The following is a 12,524-nucleotide window of genomic DNA, read 5'->3' on the forward strand; positions in this document are numbered from 1 at the left end:
AATATAATACAAAATCACTCCTTCAGTTTTTAACGTTGTTGATTTTATGTTGTTTTTTTTTTCTCGATTGCTTCTCAAATGACATACAGAGTCTAGGATAGACAATTCTACTATTAGTTCTGATATTGCTAATTAAAAGATCAATCCGAGCAGCATATGAGAAACACGTTGAGAGATCGAATCTAAATGGACGGGTTTCTCAACGTTCATATGTGTTTTTTTTTTTACCTTATCGGCTCCGTCCCTATGCTACCTTTTAACTCGGGGTTTTGTTGTGGGGGAGAGGTACATGAAAAACTACATTTTCCATCATTGTCTATGAACCACAATGAACACATTTGTGAATTGTTTAATTCTGATTTCTGAATTTTGAATAGATATGTCCGCATCCATGTTCTCAGACACTAAACCCTCTCAAAAATCCAAAATGAGAGTCATGACCCCATTTGGATGAATGGTGATGGAAGATTTTGTAAAGTGCAGTTTCATTATATAATAGTGAATCATATGTAGAAATGAAAGAGCTTGCAAAGTGCAGTGTAATTATACAATAGTGACCAGTACGTAGAGATGGAAAACCTTGCAAAGTGCAGTGTAATTATATAATAGTGACTAATATGTACCGATAGAAGACCTAGCAAACAGCAATATAATTATATAATAGTGACTAATATGTACCGATAGAAGACCTTGCAAACAGCAGTGTACTTATATAATAGTAATTAATATGTACAAATGGAAGACCATGGAAACTGCAGTGACTAATACGTAGAGAGGGAAAAGCCTTGCAAGGTACAGTATAATTATATAATAGTGACTAATATGTATGTGCTTATTAGTCCTTATGCCTACATCTCCAAGTTTTTTTAATCAGAAACGATGATTGTCAGAGGGCTGTGCTATACTATAGCATTATATATACTCATGTAAATAAATGGTACACACTCTTTAATTTTCATCCTGGGAAATTGTGAACAAAGTATCCAACACCTTAGGATGTTGTAGTTTAAAGTCTTTTTGATTATTTCACACGGTAGAATTGGCGTCAATAATATCGAATTTTTAATTCAATTACTGGCTTGTAAAATTGGTATTAGTATAAGACTAAATAATGGAAACAGTGAATGTGCATAGTGTGCCTTAGGTTAGAATGTGATTGAATCAATAAATGTCAATTGCAGTGATATAATTTTCTTGTTCCGTCTGTATTGATACTGTTTGTATTTTAATTGTAACAGTTTGCAAATGTCTCTTCATCTGTGTTTGACGCAAGCAAAGTAAAGGTTGCTACTTCTATTTATATAAACTTTTAGTCAGTTCCACTATTTTATGCATTTGTTTATCAGAAAAACATGGTTGTAAATAAAGTTTGACAAAACTAACACAACACTGATAAATTTAAGATTCTTTGGAATATTCATCTCTCTCTCTCTCTTCCTCTCCCCCCCCCCCTTTCTCTCAGCAATCCACATAAGAAAATCTCAGATAATGTCTGGTTGGGCTTCCGTTAGAGACCGCACAAGAAAATGTCCATCTTAGTATTTGATGGAAGTAAACTCGTACTCAGTAGGGTGAAATGAGTGCGATTTTAATGAATGCATAATAATAATAATAACAATTAAATGTGTTAACTCTCTCTCTCTCTCTCTCTCTCTCTCTCTCTCTAGCAGTTGAATAATGGCAGAACATTATCGCTTTTAAGGAAAGAGGACGATAATGGTGGTTTTACTATCGGGAATCGATCATGCCAGTAACGTGTTAGCAAAGTCGGTAAACAGATATTTGCGACATTAAAACAACCAATACACGTCCTCCACAAACACGAGATTGTTATCCACAACCTATCTTATATTGGATTCAGGTCTTTATCGTAAACATACCCGTCCCTTTTTTTCTCCATTACTGTCGATATAGTTTGTATTGCTCTGCATGGAAAACAATTCCGCACACAAGAGTGAGTAATGACGATATTTCCGGTTTTAATACAACTCGATTACGTCGACACACATTATGCTTGTGGTGGTTTATTGTTCGCCATCTTTTCAAAGTCCTTTCATCGGGTCTTTTTATGAAGTGACGTTTGGAAGTGGTATTGTCATTGATAGCTTTATAGATATTTAACTTTCATTAGATAGCTTCGTTTACCAAAATACCCCGCTTCTGAGAAAGAAATAGCGTCTCAAATACTGTATGGCGATCTAATTTTCTTTAAAAAAAGATGTTTTTAAAAGAGACTGTCATCTCAATATATAATCATAAAAATAACAAACCCTCCTAAACAATTGTATATCGTTGTATTTTCTAAAATATAACCATTTCACGGCTGAAATAAATACAACTTATAATGTTTGCCATTACAGACATTTTCTTGACAGAGGAGAAATAAATGGAGTATATCTTGAATACTGTATGCGTTTCTAGATTATTAAATATCTTATTTTAAACTCTAAACCATAATAATAATTTAATACATTCAAAAGATGCTATATAACTACACAATGCATAATACTTGAATAACGGCTTCTACGATGTACAATAACTTTTAAGAAAGGCATTCTAACTCTATTGAGAAGCAAATGTATTTATGAAATTGTTTACTTATGAGTGCATTCATTTGTAATTTACAAAACATTCAGCTCTCCATTCTATTAGATTATCTTCAAAACACCTTTTGCGATTTTTTCGGCTAGTTATCTTATTCCAAAGACAACTTCCCACATAACAGTTTATTTTATGATCCGTGTACACCAGCTTTCCAACCCGATTCTCCACATAAAAAGCCTTCCAATCCAATTTACCAAAGAAAGTTTGTGTTATGATCCACCTACACGAACATTCCAACACAATTTGACAATAGTCTCTATTACGATCGTCTCCATGTGCAAAAATAAGGCTGAGTCAAGGAAGTAAAGGCTTGGCAAGAATCATACCATAGCTAAGTCGCCGTCTCAGATTCTTACCATCATCAAAGGTAGGTTATGTTTTGTTTTGTGGGTTTAACGCCATTATTTCAGCACCTGATACGTGACACAAAGCTGTCAGTATATTTGGTGGAGGAAAACCTCTGGAAGAACCATAGACCAACGGGAAGCTACTGTCATTTTTCTCACATGCACCACGTTGGCCGATCCGAGACTGGAACCCACACGCACAGGAGCGAGATGTCAGTGAATGTAAAGGTGAGCGCCTTAGACCACCTGGGCTCCTGTCTCAGGTAAGAGAGATTTATTTTCCTAAAATGTTCGCATACACGTTGCGGTTATCGTTATTGTAAAATCGTTTGTCAACTGTCAACTGTTTCCCCAGTTGCTGATATGTAACTCGATAAAAGGTTTGTAACAAATAATAAGGGAAATGCGATCGCTGACAACATATATTTCATATTTAAGAAGAAATATTTAGCGTATGAAGCAATGTTGCACCTAATTTACGCCAATTTCTCGCATGATATTAAATTTAGCTAAATCATTTGCCATCTGCATCAAACTCTTATGGTCGAAAAACGGCCAAACCTGCTTAAAAGGTCGGGTCTATTTTGCAATCACCAGGCTTAAGGGCTAATGGTAATACGAACAGGCTTGGCAGCGCAGTTTCATTTAAATGACAGTTTTGTAAGTTAATCATTTATAACTTTTCAATTGTTACGTTCTGTACGTGATGTTTGGCTATATATTATATGCAATCAAGTGTGGCCGAAGTGTGGTTGACAAAGATGCTGTACAGAAGCCAGGTCACAGAACGCTTCTCCCCTGGCCACACTTTCAGTGATATAACACTTATTGCAATTGCTCAGAACCCCAACTGGAGTTCCGAAACCAGGAAAGAAAAGGAAACTTAGAACCTTAGAACATTGAAACCAAGCGGTTTAAACCAAGAAGACTAGAAAAAGTCAGCAATGCACAAATAAAATTATCATTTGCAGCCGACACATTTACTTCTAATACTACTCTAACTTTGCTTAATAGCTTATAATGACAACTATAACAATGAAATATCCGGGATGTCATTTGCGCTTACATAAATTTACATAAAATAACAGATGTCGTTATGGCTTATCGATTTCTAGGTCAATACAAATGTTTTCCAGTATCAGCAACAAGTTGAAATAAGCTAATTGAAACATAATAAAGTTAAATGTTTAATTCCTGTAGAAACAGCAATGTAAAGTTTTGCAAACATAACTGTTTTTCTGTTTTATTTGTTTGTATTATCTATGTTTTGTATTTGCTTTTGAAAAAGACTCATTAGAGTCGAAAGCACTCAGATACTAGTTTCGCACTGTTCGTTATCATTTTATTGCATATATATATATATATATATATATATATATATATATATATATATATATATATATATATATATATATATATATAGTCAAACACACGTTCTTCATTAGAGGTTCATCTCAGTTAATTAAAAAAAAATAACGCAACCCAATTCACCAATCTAGCATGCCCAGGGTTTCATGTCCGATAATTCTGATATCGTTAGATCATTCCAGCTTAGTTATCTGGGGAAAACTCAGTTATTTTGCCCAATTTTATTTTGCACGTGTCCACCATGTAACACGATGCTTCCAACTCCGATCTTTTTACCCCTGTCCCCACATCAATTTCACTTTCTGAGCCACCTATACACACTCATTCTGTATCATCGTTGTATTATATCCTATATAAAATATTCAGTCTTGACTGAGCATAAGCACTCAAATTAGACATATTTCTTAGAGCAAATAAATATATTTACATTCGCAGACTAAATTTCGCGAAACCAAAATGAAAATTTTATAAGACACGACTTTCGTTCCAAATGGCGAAGGAATAGTCTGTTCTATATATAATAAAAACAAATCACTTTCAACCCAATCACATAACTATTCACATATCCCACCGCTGCCACCTTAAATTTTCTTGTTACATGCCAGAGGGGCCTTACTTGACCGAGCTGTTTTCAAATCCTGGCGCGATTCTCGCTGGAAGTCATAAGTTTAATCCAACTTTCCAAAGACTTCCATACAACTTCAGTAGCAAATTAGAAAGCCCGACATGTCCATTCTATTCCTAAATTTTACTATAATTAATGTAAAACCACAGATGAAACAACCTGCAAAATATCTGTCAACCGCACATCTGCATGTTTTATGTTCATCAGGTTTCCGTACCGCCAACCGTTCACGCCTTACAAAATATACACTGGGAACTATTTTAACTCCGGCACCTTAAGCCAGTCAATGTATGCTTTCCAGGCACATTTCGCCAATATAACTGCACCACATTTGCCCCCATGGCGACATAAACGGTATCTACCGAGTCCCTTCTTATTTATTCCTTTGTGTAACTTACCGGTTTCCTACCTTAAACACTACCACTGCAGTCACACCACCAATGTATACCACTAGATTTTAATATGGATTATCCTACTCAGGGACATTCATTCGGTTTTGGCATGAAATCACTACTAGTGAACCATGGCATCACGGAAACTCACTAACACTTCACTCCATGACGTTTGCTCCTAGTAATTGGCTAATTATATCGGGCTAGGAATATTTCCATTGCGCCGAATTCCAATAATCACACAAGTAATCACAAAAATCTAAGAATTCCTTAAAACGGGGCTCTACAACCAAATGTGCATACTCCAAATTTATTACATTATATATATATATATATATATATATATATATATATATATATATATATATATATATATATATATATATATATATATATATATATATATATATATATATATATATATATATATATATGTATGTATGTATGTATGTATGTATGTATGTGTGTGTGTGTGTGTGTGTGTGTGTGTGTGTGTGTGTGTGTGTTCAGAATCAGATTATTTGTATTAAGCTAAATGCTGTACACATTTTCAAACTCAGTTTATCCGTATTAAACTCTGTACCATACACATCGTCAAAGTCTTCAAAGCCAGTTTTGCCGTATAAACCTACATGCCGTACACATTTTCTAACGCAATTGATCCGTATTAACCCGTATGCTTACATATTTTCAAAATTAGTTTATACGTGTATCACTTTACTGGAGAAGTTTTGTCTGTTATTCGTTTCCTCCCTTAACTTCCGAAAAATGTGTATAAGTTTATTATCCACATCAATCCAATGCCGAGTACAAATGAAAAACAATAACTCTAAATAGAACAATAACAGTAAGTGCCTGTTTAAGCTGATCAGAAAAAAATCTTGAACGGTATTTATCTATTATAAAAGTCAAAATTCTGAAAGAACACTGCTACGGGCGATGTTTCCTCAAACAAATAACAATATCCATGGCAACTAACAACTTAAGCACGCTGATTTTGACAAAGATAAACGGGGCACAAGTTGAAAGGAGTCTCTTCTCTGTATTGTTGTAGACCCCCACAATTATGGTCATCCCCAGTCAATGTAACCGTCATTACGATGCATTAGAAATACAATTCATGTGTTTCTTGCTTTATGAGCAGGAGTCAAGTCCTAATCGTCGCATTTATTATCCACTGTGGATAATAACTTTGAAACTAACTCGCAATCTACATCAGTTGAAATACGGAACGTTATCCTAGATACAAGAGACAATAAAATATGCCGAATCGAATGGCAATTTGGAACACTTGGACGAGAGCATTCAGAATCCCTTCGGCTATTTCTGCGAAACAAAATAAAAAGAAAACCAACCGAAAAATAATCGCTTGTATGTCGCCTTAGTAATTTGTAGAAAAATCATGCATTTTGTCCGCTGGACATTTGTTCCCTCCATCCCACCCCACGAAATAAAAGAAAAAAACTGCAGTCTATTAGAACCACGTCGGCTATCTCTAAGATTGGATTGCGTCTAGCATTGAACCAGAACTTCCGAATGAAAAGAATCGCAACTTCTCGTTAATCCTTCTTTCGTGAATAGCCTAGGTGGTCCTAATGGCAGCTATCGGCATGCGTTCGAGATATGATCGGTAGGATTGACCGAGGAGTTGCGAATAGGACGAGAACTTGTAATCACGCATATAAACAATTGGTGCACATGCATTCAAGCATGTCAAATACCATATAATAATTAACGGTGTTTTATGCTAGATCTATTAAAATTAAGGTTCACAATAACATTGCCTGAACTGTATCTCAAAGTCTCGTTCATCCACCATGTTTATACACTGTAGAAGGTGCCACAGTTGGCACGGAACGTATTTTCTGTGGGCGTACACTATACAGATTTTAGATGGAAATATATGCACAAGCAAATGTTGAATTATTAACAACAATATTTGATGAAATAATTAAATCAAAGCCATTGATGTGAATTTGCTGTGTAAAAACATCCTGATTCAATGAAGTGTCCGATACAGTTGTCACATACCAACAACTTCCAATCTTCCACTTTTGTAACTTAAAGTACCCTTTATTGTAACGAATTTATATATTTTTTCTTGGGTTTTTAAAATCTATTTTCATTATATTAACATCTTTGCCATTTATCTTGTATCGTTAATTATTATGTTTACGTTCATTTTGGATGGATTTAGCTTCCCAAATTTTATAAAATAATTTAGTGGTGGACCATTGGTGCATAATTAAATTTTTAATACTGATTTTTTTATTAATCCGGTTCAAATAGCCAGTATTGTGCTGGCGCACCGTAAAACCTATTCATATATGCATACACTGTGCAACGTCATGTGGTAAGATATAAACTACAGTCACGTTTTTACCAGTATTCATTAAAATATTTTGAGCCAGTCATTTTGCTAGTCCTACCATCACCATCTTTGGTTCATTACGTATAGTGTGTTTAAAGTTTAACGTGTTTGGCGGATTGTGAAAAATTACACATGTAAATTCTGAGTGATATTTGATGCGCCAACCTTTTGACCTATACATGTGGTAGTAATCCGTGCCGCGTCGACCGATTTTCCCCTGAGAACAGAATTGTCTTTCCCATTAGAGATGTCTCTGCATGAAAATGTAACATACATTATCTTTTATATGTCGACTCGGTTACACGTGTTCTTTTTCAGAGATTCTGTGGTAGTAGAACGTTTAGGGGGATCACGTGCATGTTTACATATCAATTAATTGTAAATGCTGTAAATGCTATTTATTTTGATGGCAACATTAAGAAGGTAATTTAAATATCTGTGATTGTTTAATATGCTTAAATGAGTACTGTTTTACATAATCCGCTTAACTTACAAAAAAAAAATAATAAAAAAAAATTCTGTCGTCTCGAATGTGAAAAATGTGATGGAAGTCATGAACCTCTAGATCACTCGGTCAACAATAGTGTAAAGTCCTCTGTGGAACTAATGTACGAAATAGCATCGAGTCCTCTGTGAAACTAATGTACAAAATAACATGACGATGGTTATTCAGACTTGCAAAGGGTTAAAATAACAATGAGCACAACATTGGAAAATTCGTTGACATAAGTAATAAGGATTTTTCATCATTCGAATTTTGCTGGGATTGCCACAAAATCAACGGTAGGTGTGACGAACGAATGTCGTATGAAGATATTTAATCTTCTTCGAAGTTTGTTAAAAGCGCCAATTAAACAAAAACAGTCATTTACTCGTACCAGCTGGCATTACAATTTAAGTATTGTACACGTGGCCGGCAATGATCTGGAATAGCATTTGCTAAATGAAACAGTTTAATGGCTGATAATTCTCAAGAAATAATCCAAAGAGTTAAAAATAATTAACAATCTTTATATCTTTTCAGACGGATAGGGTGCAATTTTCACGTGCATAGAATCCTCCGGGAATATGATCACGCAATTACACCACATGTCACGCACATATCCCTAATTGTGCACCCTTCAGTGACACTGATTACATGCAGTTTCATCCTCAACATGGGCTGTCAATTTAATTACACGGTTTCATATGCTTTGACCATAGAAGAGGGATTTAATGTCTTCCGTAATGAAACCCGTACTTTTTGTTGTCAAGTAGTTGGGACGTAACCCGCCATACTGAAAATAACACTACAATTAGCCACAAGTATTACACTGTCATGCTCTGATATGAAGTCATTTGATTTAGCAGCATGTCACATTATTTAAAATTGTAAATTGTTAACAGTAGATAAACTTGAAAGAAAAAAAAATATTTCATGGCTACTGAGATTATTAGCATTCTTAATCTAAAACATTATCATCTCCAGGAAATCAAATGCCGAGCTCTGATTTAGACAAAATGAAATTAACACCATCCATACCTAGATGTTGATATTTGGATGTAAATGATCGTAACAAAATATCTTTTGAATTCCAGTGAACAGCAAAAAGCCGAAATTTATCTCGGTTTTTGTTCTACTTTGGCAGAACTGTATTTCGAGGTTCTCTTTTTCCAGATCATGATATATACTATAAGATACAGAAATTAAAGAAAACGCATGCATTTAATACAATTTAATAGAGGATTTACATGTCGTCTGCAAATTCGAGTCTTATATTGTTATTTCAGAGACAATTTGATGACCATTATGTGTGTTTACACTTTCATAAATGTTCATGGCCAAGGCACGAGCTTTGCTTAGGTACAAACAATATTGTAGTTTGATCTGGAGGAATTAATTTCATGTAATAATTTGCACGGCACGATGTTGCATAAAGGGATATTCAAAAACATTTTATGATATGACCACAGATGCCCGAAACCATGGCTTAAAACAGATGCGGGTAAGAAAACCCATCTGGGTGGGGTGGGGTGGATGTGAGGCGTAGCAACATCGCCCCTTCCCACCACCCAAGCCTAAAATTTGAGTGCGAAACAACAAGAACGTTTCCTATCTAAGGTTTATTTACAGTTAGATACTTACAATTGCCATGACACACTTTAAATGCATGAACTTCCGGGGATTCACTTCCTAGAGTCCCATCACGGATTATATCCTACAGACCGTCTATGGATAATGACAATGTGAGCTCAGGAGTTGATGGATTTACTTCTTTACTTTCATTTTTTTCCCCGTCAGGAATCAAGTAGGAGTGGCTCATTTTCTTTACAGCAACTGTCGCCAAGCGCGGAACACTTTAGAAAAGTCGAGTATCAACAGAGTTGTACCAGTGTCGATTCTGACTGGACTTTTGTATTAAGTCAATGGAGCTTTTGACCTTGACCCTTGACAGCATAAGAAATTATGGTACAGCAGACGATGACTAGATTAAGACGTAATATTTAATAACGGCGAAACGGAATATCCTAATCTACACGAAGAAGATTAAACAAAGAAGACGATCAGCTTTGTATAAACTCAGGTGGCGAGAGGTAATAGTTGAGGTATAACAAACTTGGCTCCAAGTAATAATAGAGACGTGGCCTCGTCTATCCTTTTACTTTATACAAATTTTAGACAAGAGTTCAAATTTATAATTACCCATACACTTCATTATCGTTAACATGCTAAAATCCTGCCTGATGTAAAAATGTTTGGCAGAATGTGCGTTTATTTGTTACTTCTGATAAAAGAGAAATATGAATCAAAACTTGTTGTAGAAATACTTTTTGACATTTAAGTCTTCCCAAAAAGATTTTTTAATTATCTCATGTTTGTTTTAAATCAAAGAAATGTTCTTTGGTGAGTTGTAAAGAATGCCGAAAAATGAAAGCCCACATTTAAAAATACTTTGCATAGACTTTTACAAAAAATGTATGTTTTTGAACAAGCTATGGAAAGCATACTTCAGTGCAAATAAATTTAGTTGCTTATGTCCATCGATTCCAAGTGTCAATCTCTGAATACCGTCTAGGCAAAAATATTGAAAGGCATACTAGAAACAAGGCTGTGACTAACAAAGACAAGTTTTCCAAAGATGGGAATATACTAGACTTGTGAGAATTATAGAGATTACTATATTAGACCTAGAATTTGTACATGCTTTTTTAAACGGCACTCTGTTAGAGTTTTAATCAAACACTTTCATTTTTCTACAAACTTTACACATGTGTGAGGTTTCGTTGTACAAGTGGCAAATAATGAAGATTTTGAAGAACATGTTGTTAGAATCTCTTGAGCAAACATAAGCCAGCTTTTCTTATGTAGAACTTATCTGATTACAACTTTGTAAGAACCACTCAAGTTAATCAGATATACTGCAAAATCAGAAATATTCGTGGAGATCTTAAGTTTTTTTGTAGTGGTTATAAAATACCCACGAAATTTACATCCGAACAGCCACAAAACAGTACTGCATGCATGGTGTAAAGTAGCTACAAAATTGTATCCCCACGAAATCGCTTGCCTCTTCTAAAGCCACGAAACTGTATGACCAATAATATTTTTAATTTTGTATCACGTGTTTTGCAAAAGCTATATATTTCAAGCTATATCTGCTGTCATTGGCTAACTTTGCTAATATGGTAATTCAGGAACTCGTTTATGGGCACATTCAGACAAATGTGTGTACAAGAACATAAAGCACAGGTGGCATATTTATGAGAGAGAGAGAGAGAGAGAGAGAGAGAGAGAGAGAGAGAGAGATTGTGTTGGCGGTGGTGGAGCGAAACTTCCCCCTTTTAAGTGATACTATGACAGAACATTTTTTACTTTCATTAATAGAATTTGTCTTTCGTTCCTTTTTCGTCCCCAGGAGATGGAAGATTGTCATCTGAAACAATAACGAAGATCACACATGAATCCGTCAGAAAGCTAAATGGTGCGCTTATTGTGATATCCAAACTAAGTTCAATGTAATAGCGCTTATTAGATTAATCTTTATGTCGCTGTCTCTCTTGCTGGGATTTTCCGTGACAAAACTGAATATTGGATAAATTCGAAAGCAGACGCCCAGTGACAATAGTAAAGAAATTTTAACCAGACCTCGCGAAGATAAAATGGAGGAAAGATAGAGCTTTGAAGTTGGTGTATTTACTTCTGATATCAATACCTTGCTTTAAAAATCGAAAGAAGATAAATGAAGGAATAAGAAGAAAGGAAAGAAAGTAGATAAATGACAACAAATGGCTTGTCTGACTAAGACAATCGAGTGTGACTAAACACCGATATGAAGGCTGGCTCTTTATTCAAGCATAGTGTCACACGTAAAGTCATCGTAGAATCAGTCGTGGATTGCCTGCCAATTATCCTTGTAGACCGACACACTCCGAATTAAGAAAACTTAGTTCCGGATTGATTTAAGTCTAATTCACACCGCATAGCTTTGGTTCATTTGATTTCATCGAAACAGATGGGATTTGAATAGATAATACATCTATTTGAATTTCCTCCCGATGGGCTTTCCCTAGAGGTTTGGAAAGTAATAAATCGTTGTCATTAGACCTCATTCATTTTAATACCAAATTAATACCAGTAGAAACAGTGAAAGCTGTACCTAGGAGAAGGGACATGACTCGTTTATACCATTTGGAGCCAGTTCCATTTAATTTTAGGGAGAAGAATAGAGTGACATTAATCAAATTACATTACAAAGAAAAACCATGTACATGCCATTGTGAAGACGTCAATGATCGTGGAAGATCACCGATGACACTTTTGCCTGCAACTCGATGTC

General features: G+C 35.1%; 1 protein-coding gene across 3 annotated transcripts in view; it reads right to left on the minus strand.

Moving 5' to 3' along the window:
- LOC149785521 (uncharacterized) overlaps nucleotides 1–12,524 on the minus strand; it is a 61,706-nt gene that overhangs the window by 13,343 nt on the left and 35,839 nt on the right. The window lies entirely within an intron of this gene.

The sequence above is a fragment of the Sinohyriopsis cumingii genome, chromosome 13 (genome assembly GCF_028554795.1).
Source record: "Sinohyriopsis cumingii isolate HCF-2022 chromosome 13, ASM2855479v2, whole genome shotgun sequence".
NCBI classification, from domain to species: domain Eukaryota; kingdom Metazoa; phylum Mollusca; class Bivalvia; order Unionida; family Unionidae; genus Sinohyriopsis; species Sinohyriopsis cumingii.